General features: G+C 46.1%; 1 long non-coding RNA gene across 1 annotated transcript in view; it reads right to left on the bottom strand.

The window, feature by feature from the left end:
- LOC123382774 overlaps positions 1–26698 on the bottom strand; it is a 293168-nt gene that overhangs the window by 222248 nt on the left and 44222 nt on the right. The window contains exon 2 of the long non-coding RNA XR_006591677.1: positions 20110–20249. This is a non-coding gene — a long non-coding RNA (uncharacterized LOC123382774). The remainder of the gene's footprint in view (positions 1–20109; positions 20250–26698) is intronic.

Consider the following 26698-nt stretch of genomic DNA (forward strand, 5'->3'; position numbering starts at 1 on the left):
CTACATGCCATCAGTCTAAAAAGAACTCTTGTTGGAAAAGTCCACAATTCATTCCTGCAATGAATTCCCCCTTTCGCTGGACTTGTGTTGCATGAAAAGTAATCCTCCTCCACTGAGCATCACTGTGTTTCCAATTGAGAAAGGCTCCAAGGAAAAGAACAAGAAATTTTACCATCCATGGGGGAAGAAAAAAGGCAGTATGTTTTTGCACACACATATGGTTTCTATAATAGTTTTATAAAAATTGACTTTGACCTAGCTCTCTGATAGAGACAGCCTGATTGAGGATGACAGGCCCAGAGAACCCGCCCCTGTCCGCAGGCAAGGAATGCCTGGGCTTGATTTGTGGCCCTGAATGGGAGCCTGTGCTGTGTGAGGTGATTTTTACACACTTCTGCTTTGCTGACCGACCTCCTCTAAGCTGCTTTCCCTGCACGCCAATCAGCTTCATATGTTTCCAAACAGGATGGTGGACTGGAATCCATAAATAATGAGCATCGCAGGAAAAATCATCTCCCTAAAATAGAACCCAGAAATTTGTGTCCACATAACAGAGCTGTCACAGGGGCCTGTGGTATCTCCTTCTAAAACAACATGGCCGCCATTGAAGCCTCCATGGCCACCGGGCCACACATCAGAACCTGACACACAAATCCCCCTAAAACCAATTTGGAAGAGTTGAGTATACTCTTTCTGTCTCCCATCTCCCTAAGCCTACCAAGCCCAGGGTAGAGACCTGGGCTACGGGAGGAAAGCCTCCATACGCTTGAGGGAAGGTGGGTCAAAACCCTGAGCTGGCTTATTTTAGTCCCCCCCATCTCTGCACCTTGGGCCTCCAGGAGGCCCTTGAAGGAGACCAGAGCACGCCCAAAAGAGTGAAAGGAATGTTTGGCAAGAGGGAACTTTTCTACCTCAGAAGCCTTCTTCCATTTCTGACCCTGGTTTCTGCACACCACCCAATCTGCCATCTTTCAGACCCTGAAGACACTAAGCCTTGGGGCTTCACTTACTTTTCCCTCTTACCTGAAATGCTCTTTCCTCCAGCTCTGTGCCTGACAGCCTCCTCCTCATTGTCATTCACCTTCCAGAGAGGCTGCCTCTCCACTCCATTCTACCCCCAAACCCTGTTCGAGTTCCTTCACAGCACATAACCCTACCCAGAAGTATGTGTTTGCCTGTTTCTTTACCTACGTATACATCAACATATGAACTTCCCCCTCTAGAAAAAGCTCCACAAAGCAAGGCACCTATGGGCCCTGTTTACCTCTGCACCCCCATGACTAGTATTGCAGGTGTGTGGTAAATATTTGCTGAATAAGTGAATGAACCCTGAAGTGATTTCCAACTTGTGGATGCTATTCTAGTTTCTCTCAAAAAAGTAGATTTGGCAACATTGGGCCTATATTCTCATGGGGCCACTGCTTGCATGGGGTTCAGGAGCAGCTCCCCCATTTATGAGGTAGTTAATGCAGTTTAGTTCAACTAGGGATCAGTAGCCTAATGCGATGCCTGGCACATATTAGGTATCATAACAAGTGAGCTTGTTGGGTGTTGACCATGTTTCTCTGTTCATTAGCACTTTTTCTAAAAAACAAAAAAATGGAAAAGACTCTAACAAATCTAGCTGTATCGTGCCACCTCTACAAAGGCTGAGTAAAAATCTAGGAGAAAACAACCTCCCTCACCGAAGCACTCTTTCAAACACGTTTCTTCTGGCCCCAGCTGTGGACGCCATCTTGGATCACCCAAGGATCAAAAGTGGACAGAAGTGGGAAGGAAGAAGGAGGTGCCAGTGCCCCTTCATAGGTAATGTTTGTGGGATTACGCCTCTCAGAACCTACCCCGGCGGGGGGGATCTCAGCAGGACATGTTCAGAATCTAAGGCCAAAATTCTATTCAATTGGGGCAAAGTCACAATACATATGCCACCACTGACTTACCCAACACAGCATTGGACAGATTCTTTCAGGAGTGTCCAACCCGTGAGTTCTTGGGCTGCAGTTGGGGGGAGTCACTGCCCACCCCACCCAACTGTCCTCACAGCCCAAGTTGAGTGGGGTCTCTGCACCAGCCTCTTCTCTCCCTGAGGACGTGAGAGCTTTGCTGCTGAGCCTCAGTCTGCTCATCTTTGCCTGCAGGCTGAAACCTTTCTTGCGGGCAGGGGCCAGTCCAGCTAGGTTGGACCGAACCCCCATTTCCGGACACCCTGGGATTGGCCCTTTTTTCTGCCCAGGCAGTGTGCTCTGCTTCCTTACTGTGCTCTCATTCTGAGCCTACGTTTTCTCTTTAGTAATAAACCCCAAATGCTTCCTTCCTCTTCCCTCCTACTAGACCTTCGTTCTTTCTGTCTATTCTACCTCCACCTGCCACTCGTGCCTGCAGGAATAGTCCACTCATTGCTAGACGGAGACAGACTCTTTTCACACTGTGTACATCAGTAGGGCCTCAATGTCTCCCCCAGACCTGACTCAACAGCCAGATCCATGATTACTATAGAGTTCCTTGTGGTGCCTTTTTTCCATCAAATTCATTTGCAAGGGAAGAGAGGCCGAAATAAGCTTGAAAACTCCTCAGTGGACTTGAGTTATCCATACTGGTCCTCTTCCCCAAATCATGAGGTATCAGGGGTGGTCCATGCTCAATCATCAGCCAGCCTGCGGTCCAGTGACAGCCCCTGGTTTCCATAGACTCCTCCCTCATAATTGACTTTCTTCCCCACTGACCTCTGCCACACCTGATCTCATTCACACCCACAGGCACAAAAGCCAGTAAAACTGGATTTCAGCCCAGTGGTTTTACCATCTCCACACATCTGGGGTTTCTTTGGGGCTGGCCAGTGAGTTCATTGGTCGTTGGCTGGAAAAGTTTTGTTTTCATTCACAACTTTTCAGGAGACTCTACGGAGAGTTAAACTTGATTCAAGAGCCTTCTCCAGGGTTCTCTTCTGATCACTTCCTCCGGACAGAAAAAGAGGAAATACAGTGTAGTGTCTGAGAAAACAAAGCCCAGTGGCTGACTGACCAAGGCGTAAGGGACTCGGCATTCAGGGATGGCCAGAATTCCCAGAACTCCCTCTGACCTCCCCAAAGCAGCAGAGAGCCTGTGCCCAGTAAGGGTGAGTAACAGCTCATTCTGACTTTCCAAGGCTACTGCGGAATTGCGCACAGATATATCGGGGAGCGGATCAAACTGGGAGCACATCCTGTCCGACACTCCCCTTCCCTCGGATGACTCCAACCTCTCGAAGCAGGTTGATGACACTCTCGCTTTCCTGAGCACATGCTTCCCTCTGTGGTCTTGGCTCTTCAGAAATTAAAAGGCCCTTTAATGCTATTAGCTCTGTCCTCCTCTCTGCAGACATACAGATACACACACAACACATATTTCAGAAACACATATGCACACATGCATGCCCACACACACAGAGCAAAGATTTACTGCTCTGGAAACGTTGCCTCTTTTACAGATTTACTCTTTGAAAAGTGAGAGATTCCCCTCCTGGGATGGGCCTGGAAGGGGTTGGGAGGGGGAGAGAGAAAGGCCTGCATATTCAGGCAGCCCACCCAGGCTCCAGGCATCTGGCTAAGGTGGAGGGGGGGGGGTGGTCGGTGAGGGAAAGAGGGAGGAGCAAACGTAAATCACAAAGATTCATGGAATGGAACTGCCACTTGTCCTTCGAGAGAGGCGAGGCTTTAGAGCCATCGCACAGATTCAGATGCTTCAGGGCTTTCTAACATCTGGTCCATCTGGATGAGTGCCGAGGTAGGAAGGCTCTCATTTCCAGAAGCAGAAGCAGCAGAGCAGTGAATTTCAAGGTGGGGACAGCGGCTTGGTTAGCGAGCTGGGGAGTTTGCACAACTCCACACGGCCATCTCTGAGAGTCTAGGAGGCATATCAGAATCTCTGGAGTCGGCCTGCATAGCTTCGCATTTCATTAACTCACCACTGCAGAGACTTCCTGATATGGATTTTAACTCCTCCACCCAGTGGCCCCGCCGATACATGAAGGACGGGGGCCGGCCCTGCACTGGGCGATGTCAGGTTGACGGGGACCTCCAGCCGGAACCCCAGAGGAGGAGCCCAAAGACCTGTGTAGATACCTGGGAAAGAGGACCACAGCTTAGAATCCCCTGCAGAGCTCTAAGACCGCCTGCTACTTATAACCGCGGCCTCTGGACTTGTCAGAAAAACAGATGTGATCAGGGCTAGCATCTCTGAGAGGCTAGTGTGGGGACAGAGGGCGGCACAGTTCTGCTACCCTCTCCCCGGTGGACCCCCTCCCACCCCAAGGAAGAAGGCCATGTTCGGTGCTGGGCTGCCTTGTGGAAGAGGGAAGGCGATGGGTTGGAAGTCACGCAGAGGACAGCAGGGAGCACCCTGCAGGTACAGGACGGCTGTCATGGGAGCCAAAGGCAAAAGAGTTCATTCACGAGGAAAGCAGAAGGTTGCGGGGAGCAGCATGACGACCTTGAGAGCTCTGAGGGCCATGCCAGGAAAAGAAGAGGCTGCTCTGGGTAAGGGACAAGTGAGAGGAAAGAAAGGGAGGACACTGCAATGAGCCCTGCACAAATAGCACCCTTCAGTCCTTTCCACACCCCTGTGGGGTAGGTGCTATCATACCCACTTTCCAGGCAGCCAAACTGAGGCTTAAAAAGCTGAATAACTTAGGCGCGCCTGGGTGGCTCAGTCAGTTAAGCATCCGACTCCGGCTCAGGTCATGATCCCGCAGTTCATGGGTTCGAGCCCCTCATCAGGCTCTGTGCCGACAGCTCAGAGCCTGGAGCCTGCTTCGGATTCCGTGTCTCCCTCTCTCTCTGCCCCTCCCCCGCTCATGTTCGGTCTCTCTCTCTCTCTCTCTCAAAAATAAACATTAAAACAAAATAAACAAGTAAATAAACAAGCTGAAGAACTTATCCAAGGTGGCCAGTTTCCAAAGAATGAGAATTAGATTCCAGGCTACGTCTATGTGATTCCCAGCCCTGCTCCTTCCATTACTCCATAAAGGAAAGCTTGCCCTGGGAGGAAAGATCACAGGACGACGACAACGAGTCACTAGAGGAAAGAACTGTGGCAGACGCTCCCAGTGCCCGGGGCCCGACTACACACGTCAGCTGGCTGACTGACACAGAGGTACAGCAGGCCGGACCCCTTGCCTGCGGGCAGCGTGAACTCTGTGGGTGCCGGTGCTTCAGAGCATCCCAGGGGACCCCATTGTCACATAGCGCCTCCCTGCCCTGCCCACTCTCCCGGGCGCGCTCCCCCGCTGGCGGCAGGATCCCCATCTCGGCCCCGCTTCCAGGCAAGCTCTGAGGTGCCTAGAGCCACTGGCCTCGTAGATTCCACAATGCAAGCTGTCCAAAGGGTGTGGGTGTGCAATGAAGAATGAAAAGGACGGGAGATGGTGAAGGGGAAGAACGAGAAGGGAGAATCTGGGGCCCTGCGAGATCCTGCCCTGCAGAGGTGCGATCTCAAAATGCCCCCCTGCCAGCAGGGTGACAGAATGAGCCACCACCGAGGTCTCGCTCTCGCGGCGTGGGGTGACAGATGGTTACAGCGCAACTTTATTTTCAGGTCGAGTTTCTGTTTAGCATTCAGAGAAAGTTCCAACCCCAGGGTCAAAAAAAGAGGAAGATAAAGGGAAGAAACACAAGTAAGTAGCACTATTCCCCGTGAATATAAATATGAGAAACAGTCCGTCCTTCCCTTTCTTCTCTCACACGTGGGCCGACAGAATTTGCTACTGAGCCGAACTCTACGGTCTGAATGTGGAATGAAGGATAGGTGAGCGTGCCTCCCCAACCCCCTTCCGGGAAGGACTTCCTGCCTCAGCCTTCAGCCGTTAGCCTGCTGCAGAGGGCCGCCTCCCCCGGAGTCACACTCTTGTCCTTGTGGTCCACATCCGGTGATTGAGCCATGCCAGAGGATAAAGGTCTGGCCATCTCAGCCCCGCCTGGGACAGCCCTTGTGTTCCCCACCCACTGGGGTTCACGCCTACATGGAATCCCCTCTCCTCCAGTGTGGGCTGGAGCTATCAACTTGCCCCTAACAAAGAGAATATGGCAGCAAGAGAATATGGCAAGAATAAGGCTGCCACTTTTGTGACAAACTTATAAAAGACCGTGACTCCCCTCTCGCTAGCTTGCTCGCCCGTTCTCTCTCTCCATCTCTTGCTCGAACGCTCTTTCCCTTCGGTCTGCTCGCTCCCATTGTGAGATGCTCTGTGGAGAGACACACGTGGCAAGGAACAAACAGAGCGGGGCTTCTACCGATAGCTTGTGATGAACTCAGGCCGCTACCTCACAGCCCACGAGGAGCTGAATCCTGCCAAAAACCTCATGAGTGGGCTTAGCAGCAGACTGTGTCCAGTCAAGCCTGCAGATGAGACCACAGCCCCACCTGACACCTTGTTTGCAGCCATGACAGAGTCCCCAAGGCAATGGACCCAGCTAAGCCATGCCCAGATTCCTGGCCCACAGAGGCTGTGAGATAGTTCTTGGGGTTAATGGTACTAGGAAATAAATAATTAATATAACCCTGAGGAGGTATTCAAGCTCCAGAGCTTCCCAAACATTGGGCTGACGCTGTTGTCGGACCTTCATTATAGTCAGACCTCTCATTCCGACCGTCTTCTCTAACCCCTCCCCTCCCTTCCATGGCCATTGATGCCAAGAGCACTCCTTAAAAAGCAGCCTGTAAGCCAAACTCCATCTCTGACTCTGCTTCCTGGAGACCCCAGCATGTGACAGGGCTCCTCCAATAAACATCTTATGAAATAACTGCAGCCTCCAAATGCAATTCTGATTTAGTAATATTTAGGAATATCCCTACAGACAATATAATTCAATTCAACACACGTTTATCAAGTACAAAAGTGAACAAGGCCGACAGATGTGGTCGCTGCCTTAGGGGCGAATCACCTGCTGGGGAAGACTGTTGTTAAACAAGTAACTAATGGACTAGAAGCACAAACTTGCAGATTCCTGAGGGAGGGGGATCAAGAGTTAGCGTCTCCTCTTTCCTAACTCTCCTTTCACTTCCGCTTCCTACAACAAGGGAGCTGGAGCGGGCACCAATCTATCTACTTCGCCCCAGAGGTTCTTCTCATCTGTGCACACCTAGGAAGCTCACATTCTCCCAGGACGAGGCTGGGATGTCTACCACTGACTGACCCAGAGAGAACCAGCGTGACCTTTGCTGTGCATCTGCGGGAACCCTCCAGAATGCTAAGACTACCCTAGGGGTGAGCAACCTCCAAAGCAAACAGGATCCAATGGATCTTCTGGGCCCCTGGGGCCCGTCAGCCAAAGTTGAACATGTCCCTTCTCCCAAAGGGACACAGGAGAGAAAAGAATGTTGGATAATGTTTCAGCTGCAACACCAAAACCTGATCCCCTACCACGATCCTGATCAAAATCGTTACTGTTTGAGGAACTGGGTTTTATTCACTATCTTCTTCATAGCATTTAACATCACATGAATTATAATAAACATTTTTTTTCCATTTTTTATCATATGTATCCCCTTCGAGTGAAAGTTTCTGCAGGGCAAGGATTTTGTTCATCCATTGCAATGCTTCCAGTGGCTAGAACAATCCTAGCTCACAGTACAAGTTCAGCAGGCATTAGCTGAATGAGTGAGTGAACAAATGACTGAATGAGTGAATGAATGAGTGAATTAACTTAGTGCCAATTCTCACATCCTCAGATATTGCTCACTTTAACAGTACACAAGCTCTCAAGGTATGGGGAAGGTAGTACTTTTATGACCTCCATTTTACAGATGAGGAAACTGATACACAGAAAAGTAAAGAAGCTTCCCCAAAGTCACATAGCCAGCAATCCACGAATTTTAGCTCAAACCTCTCTGACTCCAAAGCCTTAGCCCTTTCTCCTTTTTCTACCCTACGGAAATTGCTATTTACAGACACACAGAGTATAATTTATTTATTTCAACAGATACTTTTTGAGTATCCGTGATGCGTCAGAACTGTAGGCTCTTCAAGAACAGGAGTCTGCCTTTACTCACCGCTGATCCGCTGGAATCATGCCTGGCATAAAGTCAGTGCTCAGTAAATATTTGTTGGATGAAGGAAAAACCCAACTGTGCTAGGTGCTTGGACTTATAAAACAGCCACAGTCATTTTCCCCACGATGCTTGGAATCTAGTGGGGCCACAGTCCCATGGAAAGGCTTCGGAAAGGATGATGATAAGAAACATCTTTGAGCATAAGCTTTGTACAAGGTGGTCTTCTAAGCACTTCTCGTGGATTAATTTATTTAATCCTTTCACAACTCTTTGCGGTTGGGGCTACTATTATCCTTATAGCATAGCCCAGAGAGGTTAAGCAACTTGCTGAAGATCACAAAGGGATGGGCAGAGCCAAGATTTGAATTCAATCAGTATGACTCCAGAGCTTGTGCTCCCACCACTGGACACTATACTGCCTCTGTATGATAAATAAAGACAAGACCACACATGAGTACCTGCATGCTGAAAATCCCTACTGGCATGGAAAGCTTTAACTGGGAGAGGAGCAGAATGAAACTTGTCTGAGTCAGCTGGGGCCACCATAACAAAATACCGACTGGGGTTTTACACCACAGAGATGTACTTCCTCACAGTGCTAGAAACTGGAAGTCCAAGATCAAGGTCTCAGTGCGTTTGATTTCTCCTGAGGCCTCTACTCCTTGGCTTACCGATGGCTGCCTTCCGACTAAGTCTTTTCACAGTCTTTTCTCGTGGCCCTTGCACATGGCACGCACATCCATGGTGCGCCCTTCCTCTTCTTATAAGGACTCCAATCAGATTGAACTAGGGCCCCACCACATGACCTCATTAATCTGAGTTACCTCTCCAAACAGTCACATTGGGAGTTAGGGCTTCAATATAGGACTCTGGCAGGTCGGTGGGCAGAGGATGGATAATTTGGTCACGACGACCCTGTTTGAAATACAACACCATCGAAGACACTCTAAATACATGCTTCATCTGTCCCCAGGGAGAGCTGCCATAAACCCTTGTGAGCCACGGGTCAGGAGCAAGGCCATGTCTCTGTCCTTATTTGACCTGTCTTCTCCCCTTCTGCTGAGACTTTCCTACCTGAGGGGCTGGCTACCTGGACCATGTGCCTTCTTGACCCCATCTACAGCCTCACAAATAGAGGTCGTGTCTGCCCAGAGCCATGAGTTTGTAAAGAAGAATTACTAATATTCTGTCGGGGCCAGGCAAGGGGTGTCTTAGCTCCCAGGAGCACAGGTGGTCACTCAGGGCAGAAGTCCCTGAGACCCCACCTCCTCCCTTCAGCAGGAGCTTCCCATGTGCCAAAAGGGAAGGACACACATTCATAAGTAGAGATTTGGTCTCGTGTTGATGCTAAACTGATTCTTAAGGGGCTTGAGAGACAATTGTCAGGAGGGAGAGCTTCTAAGGCTGATTTGCAGAGAAGTCGGGGCGGAGGGGTTGTGAACTACTTTGCCCTCTCTGGGTTCAGGTATGGAGGGGAGCAATTCCAGGAAATGGGCATTGAGAGGTTGTCCACTCTGTCCTCCTGCCCTCCAGTGGGATGGCTCCTAAATAATTCCAAAGTGATACAAGCTGCTAGGGTTTGAAAAACGTCCAGAAAAGGAGAGGGAAGAACACACTAACTGGATTTGGGTTTCACGATCAACGCCTCAACTGGCGACCACATCAGTCCCACCCACCTCCCACATCAGCACACCCACCTCCTAAGCTGTCTTCAGGAAGACAGCAGCCACACCACAAGGGCAACCAGGCAATTGCCTGTGACCTGGAGGACAGGGGAGACCAGGCGGGGAGATGCAAATAACCTCGCTATGCTTCATGAAATTCAACTTAAACAGAAGGATGCTCACTCACACTCCCCATCCCCCTGTGAAACAACTTTGACTAATTCTGACTGTAGGAGAACAAAGGGAGAATGTGGATGAAAACTAACACCCCCGAAGAGCCAGCCAGGAGCCAGCCCTGCATACGGAGCACCGCGCTGTGTGCCCTGCATGTGATATCACAGCAGTGGTGCTTCACTCCGTGTGCTAGGGCAACCATGCTTCTCACGGTGTCTCTGCCTCCATAATCTCCAAAATCAAACGCAGCCTAAAAATGAGGTATTGAAAGGAGAGAGATCTTTAGTGCGTGTGGAGAATGTCTCTTCTTTAACTGCATTAAAGAGAAGCACATAATTAGAATGATGCATAACTGAAGGTTAATTTGGGGGAAGCACCTTCAATGGGCTGTGTCAGTTTCAGAGGGTGTATGACAGTGGAAATTTGAGGAGAAACGGGGCTCTGGCTAAAACAATTCCTTCACATAACAGTAGTGGTTAAGGGGCACCTGGGTGGCTCTGTCGGTTAAGCGTCCGACTTCAGCTCAGGTCGTGATCTCGTGCTTCGTGAGTGAGCCCCACGTCGGGCTCGGTGCTGACAGCTCAGAGCCTGGAGCCTGCTTTGGATTCTGAGTCTCCCTCTCTCTCTGCCCCTCCGCCCCCCAGCTCTGTCTCTCAAAAACAAATAAACATTTTTAAAAAAAAAATTTTTTAAGGAAAAGAAAAAAACAGTACTGGTTAAAAAAAAAAAAAAGGAATAAGGCTGTTCCCTCTTCCCAAGTATGGCTTGTGGGTTGCTTTGTCATTGGCCAACCGTGTGAAAGTTCGAGCTCCATGTCTGTCCAATGAAATGAGCGTCATCTTCCTTATTGTTTTTTCCTGAGGGGTAGAATTCACACACCGTCAGCCTATTTCTGAAGGTAACTCAGCCATTCCCCGAGTCATCTGACTCCCGATCCAGGTCTTCAGTCTCGGTTCCACGTGGCCATTCAGAAAAGTAGGGCATAGTGTTTGTCAGTCTTTCCCCACCTCACAGAGAACGAACCCACATGGCCAGCCAGAAGACGGCACCCACTGGGAGGTGCCTCTTGCACATTCCCCTGCACTCCTTCCCATTGTACCTCCACCGTGTGTGGAAAACTTTATTTCAACACATGGACACATACAACTCACACAGTACACACACAATAATAGTCAGAGACATGGAAAATGGAGCTAGAAAGATAGTTCACTGGGAGGCTCCCAGCCCTGGCCAACACCATGTCCTGGGGTTTTCTGATCTCTCTCCTCAAAAATCACAGCCCTAGCAAGTGGAACCACAGTTACACACACACAGACATACACACACAAATACACACCCCCTCCCTGGGCTTTCAACATCAGTCCACCTTCCAAAGCCCCCTCCTGAAGTCAGAACTGGCTCCCTCGATGGCCCAGCTCAACTAGGCTCCACATATAGAACACACGTGGATGAAGATCTAGGAAGTTAAGTGCCACTCACTCCCACCTCATCAACCGCTTAGATCTAACCCTTGGAGCCACTTAGGTTCTTAGTGGGGAAGAGACAGCAGTGTGCCACAGGGGCTCAGAACAGAACTTAGGGTCAGACAGAGTTGGATTTACACCTCAGTTCTCCCACTCTCAGAGAGCTCCATGACACCGTCACCTCCAAGAGCAACATTCACAGAGACAACAATGTGAATGATGCTCCCAGAGTGGTCACACGCCATTGCCCTAGCCACCAGCCGAGAACTAGTAGTATTACTTGAGCAAGTGCTTAACTGTCCTGATCCTCAGTTTCCTTTATTTATAAAGTGACTATTTTGATGTCTATGTCTCCAACTTGTTCTAAGGATTCCATTAGGTGATATATGTAATACGCTTAGCACAGCGCCCGAGACATTGAAAACAGTCATTTATTTTCTTTAAAGTCCCCTGAGGATCGTGCCCACACAAGGACTCAGAAGTACTTGTTTTCAGGGCTTCATGCAAGGAAGTCTATGGTGACCCAAAGGTCTCCCATCCCTACCCATGAGCCTTTCTTGATTTGCCAGCCAATCCCAAATCCAAGTATTTTCACCACCTAAGTTCTTCACGGAAAGGAGTAAGGTTGAAGAGAACAAAGCCACTATGGGACAGCTGAAGCTTTGGTTAGAATGATAAGGAGCAAAGAGCCCATTCTTCCACACCATGACACTCCTGACCTGTCCCCTCAATCCCTAGGGTCACGCCACCTCATACTTAGAATAGGGGTCCCCATCAGACTCTCACCCCTAACCTCCAGACAAAGGATTTGGATATAGAACTAACAAAAAGTTAGAGGGGCACCTGGGAGGCTCAGTCATAAGCATCCAACTTTTGCTTTCAGCTCAGGTCATGATCTCATGGTTTATGAGTTTGAGTCCTGAGTCAGGCTCTGCAGTGAGAGTGCAGAGTCTGCTTAGGATATTCCCTTTCCTTCCTTCCTTCCTTCCTTCCTTCCTTCCTTCCTTCCTTCCTTCCTTATTTCTTTCTTTCTTTCTTTCTCTCTCTCTCTCTCTCTCTCTCTCTCTCTCTCCCCCTCCCCCGCTCACCTGTCCCCTGTCTTAAAGGGGGAGCTCCCCTGCTTAAAACTTAAAGCTTAAAGCTGTCTTAAAGGGAGCTCCCCTGCTCCCCTGTCTTAAAATAAATAAATTTTTTAAAGAGAATTAACAAAGAGTTAGATCCAAAGGAAAATATTCTGTTATGCTTTTACCATGTCATACACATGATACAGTTTGTTATGCCCTTTGTACATTGGCCCTTCTCATCTAGGATTCTAGAATAGAGTTATGCTCTGATGCTGAAGGCAGACACTTTCAAACATGCATGCATCCCCATCAGTGACCTGACTTCTCTCCTGCACATGTTACTATCAACGGATCCTTACAATGGAGAAAATCATCACTCAATCATTTTCTGTGTTCCTTGGTAGGATGAAGAACCCAGGAGGTAGATAAGGCAGACATCAGTATTTCCAACTTACGGATGAGTAAGATGAGTTTAGAGAGCTGGAAAATGCACGGTGACAAGATAGGTGAGCAGCAAAGACAGAACTCAGTCTACAAACTCCAAAACAAAAGCTCCCTTGTCACAACAAGTGGACCTAAGAAGTGTCTAAATCCAGCACCTGTAATCCTCACCACACAAGTAGGATCTCAGAGACTTCCAAGGAGGAAGGAACTTCAAGTTCATCTACTGCAATTTTCTCATTTTACAGATGAGAAAACTCATTTTAACAGGTACCATTATCACGTCCACCTCTCTCTAATGAGGTTGTTTCCACATTCACAGTCCATATTAACATAACTGCTCGTCGGACACAGTGGATTCTGCTGAGTACAAAGGACGCAGTGGTAACAGATGAATTCACGAGTCCTGCATTTTTAGTGACTTACCTCTGTCCAGTGCCCCGGCTGGCCACAAACTAGCAGCGTGACCTGAGGAAAGTTCTTCAAGTTTCTTCATCTGTATAATGAGATTGGATTAGAGAATTTAACTCCCGTTAAGGTCTCTCCCAACTCTAAAATGCCTTAACTGTGAAAGTGCTTTCAGGGGTCATCTACTCCAGCCACCACGCTCCTTAGAGGTAGTATCTGTATAAACTCTTCTTCCTAAGACCAGTTTTAGTCCCAATTCATCCTTCTGAGGGTCTGCCCTTCCACAGTTGGCTTTGGTGAAGGCACTCATTTAAATTCCAATGAAATTCCCAGCAAAGTTGACCGCCAACAGACAGACCAGCCTTTTAGACATTAGAGAAACAAGAGTTTCCACTTCTCCAGACCCAGCCCTGAAGGCTCCAAGCATTGTGCCAAAGGGAGTAATGTCTACCCTCACATCAGCACAGCCCTCTTCCTTAGACACCTGAGATTTACTGCTCTAACCTGAGGCAGTCCCCTGCTTCTGAGCCTCTCCATCCCCTGGAAAAGAAGTGCGGGTATGAGCCATTCCCAGTATCTCAGTCTTACAGGGCCAAAGTCTTTCTGATGGTTACAATTCCTCTACAAAAGAAAGAATACCGAATGTCCAAAGGGGGCACCCAAGACAAGACGAGGAAGTCACGGTTTGGGGTCAAATACATACAAGATGATCTAGGGAGATAACAGCAGCAAGTAGTAGGTGGGACAAGACAAAATATAATATATTAGAAATGCAGAGCTACACTGACAGCTGCGTTTTTTCTTATTTTATTTGAGGAAGTATAAAAAATACAAAAAAGTTAAAAAAGAAAAACCTACATTAACACCTACAGCTTCTTCACTACATTAAAAAAGAGCATTTTGTTATATGTGAGTCCCTAAATGGTAAAGAGAAATAAAACATAGTAAAAGATGAAATACTATTTATAGGTTACCCTCTGGACCTTCCCTTGCCCCAAGATCCCCCTGTACATTGAGATAGATACACACACACACACACACACACACACACCTATGCACATACACATAAGCATGCTTAGTCACAAGGCCATCCTCATGAAGGGTCTAATCTTTCAATCTATTTCACAACTCAGTTTTTGTACACATGTTACATTTAGACCGAGTTACTCAAGGGAGCTTGAAACGCAAAGACGATCGGTAATAACTAATCACCATCTCCTGAGTTTTTAATTACTTGTGTTGCCTCATAGGGATTTTTGCACTTAGGATGCCTTTTGCTTATTCGAAAGTGTAGTGGTTTCCATTATACCACTATGTTTGCATTTTCAAGTATATATATATATTTTACACACATATGATATTATATGCATCTTTATTCCATTAGTGATAAGACACTTTTAATCAGAGGTCCACTCACAAACGCCTGCACCATTTCTCTTAGCAGCTCTTTGGATCCCTGCGTCTACACTCAAGTCCAAATGGGCACAGCTCCAGAGTGCCTACTAAAAAACACTTAGTGCTGGTCTAGCAGAAAAAAGTTATAGCATGAAAGGTTTACAGGGCATCTGGTTTTAATCAGAGAACTCATGTACATAGTCCTGTTTGTCTTTTGACATTTCCTTAAAATAAGAAAAAGTAGTCAGTCCCATTTTATTGAAGGGACCACTAAAACATTAGAGGTTCAATGTGATTATTTTCATAAGTAGAGGAGGGTCAGAGAGGCACCAGGTCCAAAAGTTTAAGGAGTATAGTCTGCTCCTGAACTGCATCGCCAGCCAGGCTTGCTACAAAGGCAAACAATCACACAGATTAGTGGAACACTGTCCCTTAAAGGCTCTCCAGGAACGACCTCGGGATCTCTGAGAACTGGCTCCACCTCAGGCTTTATAGCTGAGTCATAAAGGACAGAGAAAGTACCCAGTGCTGGGAGGCATGGTGGGAAGTCAACTTGCAGACATGGGGCACTTGACTTCACAGGTCATAGGAGGGCAGACCCAGAAAGCTGGGGAATGAGAAGCTGGTTTTAGGCAAAAATCTGAGAGGCAGGACTTTGAATTTCAAAGAAGGCTCCCTAAAGCATCAGAGAGCCACCCTACTGTCGCATCCGTGACCTGTGGGAACAGGGAGGGGAGGGGGTGCTCCAAAGGCCTAACTCACACCCAACCAATGCGATGCCACCATTATCAGAGCTTCCAGAAAAGAGTTCTGTTTGAGAACCTTTAAATTAAATCATGTGCCAAACCCATCAATAGTGGGTGCCTGCAGCACGGTGTTGAAATAGTGAGAGCCACTCTCAGGCTCTGCAAGAAAGAATTACTGTGATCAAGGGGCACCTGGGTGGCTCAATCGGTTGAGCTGAGGGTAGGACTTGGGCTCAGGTCATGATCTTGTGGTTCGTGAGTTCGAGCCCCACATCAGGCTCACTGCTGTCAGCGCAGAGCCCACTTTAGATCCTCTGTCCCTCTCTCTCTGCCTCTCCCTCGCTTGTGCTCTCCCCAAAATAAGTATTTTTTTAAAAAAAAAGGAATTAGTGTGATCAGTTAGCAATGTCTGCCATTGGCACTGAAAAAAAAACCACTTGTGGACAAATCCTGTATTGAAAGTAACCATCAACAGGGCACCTGGGTGGCTCAGTTGGTTGAGTGCCCAACTTTGGCTCAGGTCATGATCCCATGGTTCACGAGTTCAAGCCCTGCGTCAGGCTCTGTGCTGACAGCTTGGAGCCTGGATCCTGCTTTGGATTCTGTGTCTCCCTCTCTCCCTCTGTCTCTTCCCAGCTCGTGCTCTGTCTCTCAAAAACTTTTTTAAATAAATAAAAGCACATTTTAAAAAAATAACTATCAAAATAAAAATGTTACGTTCCTGAGATGCCAGAGAGTTTCCTTAGGATACTCCCCTTGAGACTTTCATTTGTATGCTCTCTAAAAGTTTCTTGAAAATTTATATATCCCTTAATGCTTTTTAGTTGACGTTTCAGACTTTTCATCGTAAGCATAAAGAGTCACAAATGATGTGATTTATGGTTGTCATAAATATCAATATTTTAAAATACATTCTCACATTCCCCTTGTTAAGTATAGGCGACGGAATTTAAGTAACATAATTTGATAGCCATGATTACCTGTTTTTTTAAATACACGAGCAATTTTTTATGTCAAAAAATTTACATCACTGCTTTTTCTCCTTAATTTTAGTTTCTCTCCACTTTTCCACAAGACTTTATCCTAATGTAACATTATATTTGCTTAAAAGTCTTTTATTGATCACCCTATCATAATTCTATGCACTAAAATATGTAAATTATTTAAATTATTTCTAAATTTTTGGTAGCTATAAGGCTTTAAGTGTACATGAAATTTCTCCAGATTTATTGTTACAATTATTAATAAACAATTGATCGATTTAACATAAATATATAAACATTTTTGCTAAATAACTATTCAACATAAATATAATGTTTTACAAAAACTTATTTCTTAATGAGAATGGGAGGACTGGGGTTTTTTTTTTTTTTTTCAGTGAGTTCTGTGACAGTTTAGGATCTGTGAGGAAACTCATGAAAGACTGACAGGAGCAAAAGAGATTTTGGATGTTCTTTCAGTGAAAAGCTGGGTGTTGTCTAGAAGGGACCACACACCCTCGCCCCCAGGAAAGTTATCTGATTCTGTAGGGGTGTATGCCTTTGGTTGTCTTTGACAGTTTATTTTATAATTCTGCAAATTGAAAGTAATAAAGATTATTCTTGTCCATAGAAATGTAAACTGATTTTGTCCAATAGAGACACATATGTCTGCTCTTTGGAAAACATAATTCCAAACATTAGCTTTCATTGCCCTAGAAGATAATTACCAGTTTGGTATCTATTAACAAATCCATTTCAGCATTTATGACTATCTATGTGTGTGTGTGTGTGTGTGTGTGTGTGTGTACATAGGATTTTTCCTTTTTGAAAATGATGCTGTAATAATCAGTTATATTTCTACTTTATGTTTTTATAGACAAAAGCACTAGGAAACTGTTCACACATGTATGATGATGGGAAAGGAAGGAGTTCTGTTACAGCACTGTCCCTCTATTCTTTGCTGTTCTAAGTTATATGTCAAAACTCATACATTGATCTATAATCAAAATTTATTTTAATGAAACTTAGAGCTGAAAACTCTTCCATTAGTTTTGGAAACAAAGAACTGGAAGACACATAACCTGTACATGTTTTCACAACCCAGCCATTAGAGTCATTTGCTTTTTCAGAACCAGTATTTTGAAACCTTTGGAGCCCTAATGGTCTTTATACCTGGGGACAATGCACCATGGGAAGACTCAGAACAGGTAAGCGGTATTCATTTCTTTTGTAAAGTGGGAGCAGAGTTATTGTAAATAGGGAGGGAAGCCAGAAGCAGTATGGGCTGATTTTAAGAGAGAAAAATTTTAGGAGAGTACCCTTAAAAGTCGTCTGAGAAGGTTTTGTGAACCTCCATGAACACAGGTCCAAAGTGAAGACTACTCACTCCATTAAGGCAAAGTCACCCCACGCAGAAGCATCGAAATCAAGAGAACCAGCTGGAGAGTCCTTAAGGCTTTAGCTGTGCTTCCCAAATCCCAGGCTTTGACTCCGTTATGATCCACTTCTGCCATCCACCTTGCTGGACACCCGGTTTCTCCCGGCAACTGCTGTACAAGCCTTGACTGCTTTGCCTCTGGGATCTGAACCAACTCCATCTTTGATTCACTCATTCCTTCAACTCACTCTGATCCTTGTTGTTTGTATTTCTACACAAATTATGCCAGGGAGTGTGTACAAAATGCTTTTTAAGCTTTGCCCTCCACCAAAGCTCAGGAGTAAAAATTTGTGGGAATAGAGTAGAGCCCAGAACACTCCACAGAGAGCTCAAAGTTCTTACATCTCATGCTTTAGTTTAAAATTTCACCTGAACCTTGTGTCCTATTTTACAACTCAACAGCATTCGTCTTAGTTTTCCAAGATACTTGAGATCATTTGCCACTGAATAAAATTGATGCTGGAAGAAGATATGTCAGGACCATCTTGTGACTGCCTTGCATTTCAGCAGAAAGTTGTGTTTAAGAAGTATATCATCAAGCTGTTTAGAAACCATGACATAACACTTAATCTGGTCAGCCTCAGCAGAAAAGCCCTGAGGGGACAAGGCACAAGTTAGGTAAGTTTTGAAGCCGGGAAGAAGATGGGTAAGAAAGTTGGGAACACACAATCCTCCCATTCGATGGACATTGTAATAGAGTCCTACACAGTTGTGGGAGAAAACATCCTGGAGTGATGGGTGCTCAGGGAAAGAAGGCACTAGAAAGGCACAGAAAGAGGGAAAAGAGGGATGCAATTGAGACATACGAAGGATTACATTAGATTATTCAGAACTTTGCCAGTCGACCACAGTTGGAGTAAATAGCACGCAATCCAGGGAGGGGGCAGGTTAAGGCTTTTATTCAGACTTCTAAGCATTGAGACCCAAAAGCTAGCCTCCTTTGAAATGACAGCTTCACTTAGAGAGCACCTGAGTCAGCAGCACTCAGGCAAGAATATCCCTTTAGAAGGTGGTAAGAGGAACACAGAATCTTCCTCACCAAAAAGGACAATGTCAACCTCTCCTTTTTATCCCAGGCACAGCTAAAACCATATGTTCACTGTTTTCATGGTTTCAGAGGGAGAAATAAAAAACGGCCTATTATTTTCATACCTCATTTGCATAATGGGCAAGAGATAACACATAGCCCAGAGGACAATGGCCATCCTCTTCAGGCCTTAAAGATGACATCATCTGCTATATCTTTGAAGCCCCAGCAAGGGGGGGGGGGGGGGGGGCAGGGGAGGGAGGGGGCAGACACTTTCCCTTGGGTTCATGTTCAGCAGGCAGCACGACCTTAGCTTGCTTTGTTGAAAATAACTTTGTTGTCTCCCATCGGCCTCTCAATCATGAGGTATCTAAATAAGAATTTACTAAAACGAGATGGGCTGATCACCTTTCAAAAGTTCACCAGTGATTGATTCCAGGGCTGTGTCGGGACAATTGGCGGAGCTACATAGACACAGAAAGCTCTGCTGCTGCCCGCAAGGAGTCCACTTTCTAACGCACACCAGATAGTCAACAGCCAAGTTCATTAAATACGTATTTAGTGCAGGGGCACCTGGGAGGCTCAGCCCATTAAGCGACCGACTTGGCTCAGGAGTTCGAGCCCCGCGTGGAGCTCTGTGCTGACAGCTCAGAGCCTGGAGCCTGCTTCAGATTCTGTGTCTCCCTCTCTCTCTGCCCCTCCCCTGCTCGTGCTCCGCCTCTCTCTCTCTCAAAAATAAACAGTGAATATATAGTGCATAGACTATCAATCCATCAATACTTATTCACTGTTCATCTACTTCATGCTAGAGAGTATGGAAGACCCAAAGAAACAAAGGATTTGGACTCTGCCTTGAAAATATTCACAAACTGGTTGTGTAAATGGGACTGTTACGACTTCATGAAATTAACATTTGTTAAGTAGGGCCCGGGGTACCAGATGGTGAGCAGTGTTTCAACCACAGACTGCAAGAGGAATTAAATAGAGAAATTTATTACTCACAAGTCCTGGAGAAAGTACACAGCATGCCTTGAGGCGCCACCCAGGGAACTCAAGACAGGGTGCAGGCAGAAAGAGGGGCAGGACCCAGAGCACATACCTTTAATAGGCTCCATGGGTAGAGTGTTTTGGGGTTCCCAGGCTAAGGCCTGATCAATCAATTCAAACCCAAAAAGAGCAGGGTTTTGGTAAGTTGCATGAGGGTCTTACCTACGGGGCACGCAAGGGGAAGGCCCTGGGAGGCAGGAGAGATTGTTGATTGCAAGGGCTGTTGGGGAAACTTACATTTGCTTGTGATGCTGTGGTTGCTGTATAGGGCTTGCTTCATATGAGGGGGCTGGTGTCAGTTTCAGGTCTCTGTAGTCCAGATTAAGGTCAGGTGGCGTTGGCTTGACAAGGTAATCAAAAAGAGGTTGAATTCGTTCCTGAGTAAGGAAAGGACATAGAGAAGCAAAGTTTTGGAAAGATTGTCTCAAAATACGTGCTCTGATTGACTTAGATATGAGTTTTATACGTCTCGAAAACCTAATCTGAGGAAAACATTGGAGTGGGGAGACCCTGAACTCAATTTGCAATGTTTGCCACACTGCGGCATGTACGGTGGTTAGCATTCATTCGGTATTGCATTCAGCAATCATGGAGCACCTACCGTGTTCTAGGCACCGTGGGTGGCACTATAAGTACAACTACAATTAATGAAAGACCGTTCTTTTCCTTGAGTCTACAAGCTTTTCCTCTTGGCTCTGCTCGATTGGATTAGTGGCCACAGTTCTTTATTTCTTGGAGGAAAAGGATGTATCCACATCTTTGCCTCAATCTCAGAGGAGCAGGGTTTATTTCCCAGCCCCACTGACTTTGGCCCTGGCCATGTGACCTCCTGGGCCAATGGCGTATTAGTAAGCATGACACAGGCAGCAGCTTGAATTGTGATTGTGTAGTTGGATAAGCCCTCTTGAGTTTCTGCCATCGCCAGCAGAAGAGCTTCCCCCAGAGAGCCCGTGCCCCATCAGCCTGGGCCCCAGAATGATATAAAGCATGTATAAATCAGAGCTGCCCAGGCAGTCCACAAACCGGAAGCCTGGAGGAGAGCCACATCAGCTGATCAGTGCAATGATGCAATATGCAATGAATGCCTATTGTTACATGCCAGTAAGATTTTTGTGTTTGTTACACAGGAATAGCTGACTGATACACTTGCCTGCAAAGCCCTCCCTAATCAAGCCCCAGGCTACATTTCTAACCTACCTCCCATTTCTCCTCTATACCTGTCTTAGAGTCTACGCAATGTACACTACTCCCTATGCCCTCCACCAACCTCCTCCCAACTTCATGCCCTTGATTCAAATCTCACTACCAATAACACTGTCTCTTTCTCTGTCCATCAATACCCTGCCCATCCTTTTAACTACCATCTCGGGTGCCATCTTCTTCTTTAAAGTTTTCCTAATCCCAACGGTATTCACCTGGACCACCTAGATTTGCTCCTCACTATCTCGGCACCCCCAGCCTTACTTGCTTGCCTTACTTCCAAGCCAGAGTGACCCTAGTGACAGTTCATGTTGTTTCTACCATCATAAAGCCCAAGCCACCAGTGCTGCCACCACAGGCTAAGAGGCACCCACGGGTATGAACTGACCATGGAAGGCTGGATGACAACCCAAAATTGTGAGGGAGTTGGTGTCCATGGAGATTTTGACTAATGACAGAGAGATGAGAGGCAAAAGCCAGCAAATAAATTGTTCCCTCTTCTTTCTCTATGACATGCAGAGAACTGTTCCTTGCATTCTCTCTGGAGATGGTCCACATGACCGAACAACCACCTGGCTTCCCGCAAAGCTGTAATCAGCGTGGCCATGCATCATCTTGCATTTGTTCTCCCTTCTCGACTCGCTTCTTTTGCCTCCTTGTTGTCTTCTTAGGATTGTACCCCCAGTAAAGTGTTACTATGTAAGATTTTGTTTGGGGCTCTTTTTTCATGGGAATTCAGATGAAATAACAAATGGCCTTCTTCCCGTGACCCCCAAATGGGACTTTTAACATCTCTTATTTATGGTACTTGTTTCATTCTGCTTTGTGTTAAAGCTATTTTTGCTGAACCCATCCACACCAACTGCTATGTACTTTATATGAAGTAGGCACTCAAGAAATACTTTAATTAAGTGGAACTGAATTTTTCTCACTGGATTCAACTCAATAAATAAAACATTCCAATGATCAAAATACAGTTGTCCCATTGTACCTCCAAAACTCTACTCTAAGTCCTACTTTTCCTGTAAATATTGACACAAAACAGCTTTGTGCTCCATTGTCCTCACTACAAATAGAAATATGAATATTTGCATCAAATCCATGAGAATGCAGAAAGGTAGAGAAAATAGGTGACTAATAATAATTAGATAATATTTCTTTTTTTAAATTTTTTTAATGTTTATTTTTTTTTAGAGACAGAGAGAGAGAGAGAGAGAGAGAGAGAGAGAGAGAGAATGCGTGGAGGAGGGGCAGAGAGAGATAGGAGACATGGAATCCCAAAGCAGATTGTAGGCTCCTAGCTGGGGAGCCTGACACGGGGCTCAAACTCACGAAGAGCAAGACCATGACCTGAGCAGAAGTCGGATGCTTAACTGACTGAGCCATCCAAGTGTCCCATATAATTAGATAATATTTCTAAATCCTTAATAGTAGAGTTACCACCCCCCTGCCGCCATCATGACAACTTACTCCTGCCGCCTATCTGGAAAGAAGACTTCTAGGACTTTTCAAATTCATCATGTTCCCATAAGTCACAGTGGCATTAACTAAATCTGCTTAGACTCATAATCTATTACTACAATGATAACACAGGAGAAAATAATATAAAACACAATGCATTATTGATGCACTCTGTAATGAATGCCCATTCAGTAATTGCATTCTTTCCTATTAAAAATATGGGAAGGTATATGTTGTACGAATTAAAATGTTTGTTAAAAACTATAAAAGTAAACGTGAGGATTTTCTGATTCAAATGCATTGTGGGGATGCATGTAATGCAGTGTTGGGAATATTACCCAAGGATACTTACAAGCATCATTACCCTAATATAAGTAGCGATTCACTAGCTATTTTTATCTACTTTCCATAACCCCCTTCCCATGCCTCCATCAAACCCGGCTTGTGGCCCACCCTCAGCAGAGGATCCCCTTCTAACAGCCAGAGGCTGAGAACATGACAAAGTGAGTAATGACAAGATCAGGGTCTCAAAGGGTAAACACAGGGAAGGTTTCTGAAGTGATGCCCATCGGGGGTATAGCTCAGTGGTAGAGCATTTGACTGCAAAGTGCTGCCCATGGCCATGCAGGAAGGAGTGTGGATAGAACCATGGCAAGAGGACAGCTGATGGGCAACAGCCCAACTCCCTTGAACTCGCACTTTGGGGCCTCACAGCCCCACCAGAGGAGGAGGTGATCTCCATGCAGAAAGGATTCAGTACTCACCATGGCCACAAATCAATCCTAAACAGTTCACCCCACCGAAACATAAGTGCTCCGAGGATTCAGATCTCCCATCCAGACATTATCCCCACCCAGGTGGCCATCTTGTGGCTTCTTTTGCCCTCTGAGTATGGTTCACTTTCATGTGTTTTCTGGAATAATTATTCTGCAAGCAGGACAGCATGTGATACAATGTCCTGGGACTCTGAGAATGGATGGAGGCAGGTATGAGGAGACAGGCTCTGAGAAGGGAAGTTTCGGTTATATGAGAAAATGAAGTACTTTTCTTATTAACAGAGAAACAGGACTTTTGCAAGTTTCCTTTGCAAGTTTTCCTTGCAAGTTTTTCAAACTGACACCTTCTACCATTTACCACTAGAAATGTTTTCTCCCTAGGCTCAAAAAAGCAAGAGTAAAAGGTAATTCCCCATCCTCTGTGCTAATGTCTCTCGAAATAAGGCTGTGCAGGAGACACTGACAACCTGGACCCTGTGAATGGAGATGGACAGGACGAGGAGGAGCCTGGAAGATCTGTTCTATCAAGAACAGTTCAAGGGTCTCAAGTACTGTTGTAGATTGAACTGTGTTGCCCACAAAAGGTATGATGAAGTCTCAACCTCCCATCCCTCACAATGGAAACTTATTTGGAAATAGGGCCATTGTACTGGAGTAGGTTGGGTACTTAATCCAACTGGTGTCCAACTATGACTGGTGTCTTTACAGGACAAAGAAAGAGACACAGAGGGAAGATGCCCAGATAAAGACCCAGCAATGCAGCGAGAGCGGCATGTGCAAATGGAAGCAAAGACTAGTGATGCAGCTATAAGCCGGGGAACTCCAAGGCTTTCGTGCCATCCCAGAAGCGAGGACAGAAGCATGAAACAAACCCTCCATCGGATTCCTCAGATGGCACCAATGCTGCCGATGCCTGGATTTCAGACTTCTGGATCCCACAGCTACATAAGAACAGACCTGCATGGTTTTAAGCCACCCAGTTTACAGTACTTTGTTGCAGCAACTCTAGAAAACCAACAGAGGTGCTGATCACGGGAGTGTTGTCTCCCCACGTGAGAAGGGATGCTACATCCAACAGGGCACACATGGCTTCTGCGTGGGCCAGTAAGGAGAAACAGGACGCCCAGCTGCAAGAAACATAAAGGAAACGTGTAACAGAGCTGTCCTTCTAACTGAGGGTGAACCACCCAGAAGTCCATGAGAAGTTTCACTGTATTTTGACAGTTCTTACAGAATCTGGATGACTTCTTACAAGGAGGATGGCTGAGGGGGTTCATGAGTAAGGAGATCTTTTCACCTCTAAGATGTTTTTCTAATACTGTGTGGTCTTCCCAGGAATGGTTTGCCACTGTCCCCCACCCTGATCCCCTGAGGAGAGTCCTGGGGACAGGTGAGCAATCTGAAAACTGGTACCTATGCGGCCTTGAGGTGCTTGTGTATTATGGATATTTGCTAACGTGTGTGCCTTTCTTACTTGGCTCCACCATGCTGGCTCCATGCATGCTGGCATGCATTTCCCAAGCATACACCAGTTTATTTTGATGGGAAAATGTCGGAATATGCTGCGAGTGATGGGAGGTGGCAGCTGGTTCGCAGATAGACACTCAAGTTTCAAAAAGAACAAAGAAAAATGTCTGCATCAGGACACAGCAGAGCAAGGGCTCTAATTCCTACAGGACACTGGTTAGTCCACGGTTAGAGCACTTATTATGTCTTCCTCTAACAATTGCCTAAAACCAGTCGAGACAATTCTTGGCACTTTTTTGGCTGTTCTTCCCAACTTTGAAAGAAAATGTTATTTGCATTCCTTCAAAGTCTAAGCGGTGAGGAAGAGTAATGTGTCTCACAATTAATGAGTTACACTGAAACGCTGAGAAGAACTCTTATGTGAGCTCCAAGTCTAATAGACCGGGGAGGTCTTGTAAATGAAATTGCTATTCAGCAGACATATGCCCTTGGCAGAGTCCCTATCTGAGGAAAGTCAGTGGGAAAAAAAGACAACAAGGAAAACCAATTACTGCAGTTTGTACACCAAGAAGAGCTACATTCGGTCCACGAGGAGACAATTCCTGGGTATAAATGAAAAAATGACACTTAAGTGGTTGCACCACCGTTTTTACAGATGACTTTTCACAAGAATCAAAGGGCAGAGGATGCGAAGAAGAGGCAAAGGGAATACGGTGACAGGCAGATAATTCCAGATAATTCTCTGGCTTGGGTTACTCTGCCCCATAACAGCTGTAGTAACACGGACTCTCCCGTTGACGGGAGAGAGACCTTGCTAATGATTAATTAAACCAGGTGACTGTACTCTGTTTCCACCCCACGTGGGTACACCACAACTCAGTTATGACAACAGCCACTTAGACTTATCACCAGGCTGTACAGGTTTAAGGGCTCAGCCTCCACAAGACTACCTACCCCTTCTTCAACTTCCAGCCTCAAGATCTAGGGGTCCTTAGTCCACCCGCATGTCTGACAAACTGGTTACAAAATGGGGGGTTCCCACGATCCCCTTAGGTGCAACAATTCAGAATCAGTCAGAACTTGGGAAAGTGCTAACTTACAATTACAGGCTATTGTGAAGGATCCCCACAGGGCAGGGTCTGGGAGGGAGTGCCGAGTTTCCATGTGGAAGCAGGCACACCACCCTCCCAGCACATCCATGTTCACCAACCAGGAAGCTCTCCTGAGCTTCAGCGTGCAGAGTTTCCATCGGCATTTCATTACACAGGCATGGCTGATTAAATCATTACACAGGCATGACTGATTAAATCGTTGACCAAATGACTGAACTCAATCCCTAGCTCCTTCCTTTCCTCAAAGGGTGAGTTGACCCAAAGTTCCAACCTCCTAATCACATGTTTGGTTTTCTAGTGACCCCCATCTTGAAGCTACCTAGAGGCTCTCCATGATCCACCTTGTTGGAATAATAGAGACATTCCAAGGGTTTTTGAAGCTTCGTACTGGGAACCAGGGACAAATACCAGATATGTTCTTTATTATACCACACTCCATTATTCCTCCATCTGATGTAAACATTTTGAAAACGTAGTCCACTTGACCTCCACATCTTCTCCATTACTAAGATACAAAACAGCTGCCATCTGTAGTAGGGAAGGGGAAAGAGCTAGGCAGAATCATTGAGCTGGGCTCCGTTATCACCTCTTACTTAGGCTCAACCAAGGACAGATCTAGAAGTGAATCCCTGAAGTTTTTCTATTTATAGATGTATGGTGCTGGCAGAACCCACAGGGAAGCAGTTATTCCTCTTTATTAATAACTGTAAAACTAATAACAGCTGACATTTACTGAATATTTATTATGTGCTAGGCATCATCCTTAGTACCTCATATGTATTTAATCATTCAACCCTCTCAACAATCTTA

The sequence above is a fragment of the Felis catus genome, chromosome F1 (genome assembly GCF_018350175.1).
Source record: "Felis catus isolate Fca126 chromosome F1, F.catus_Fca126_mat1.0, whole genome shotgun sequence".
NCBI classification, from domain to species: domain Eukaryota; kingdom Metazoa; phylum Chordata; class Mammalia; order Carnivora; family Felidae; genus Felis; species Felis catus.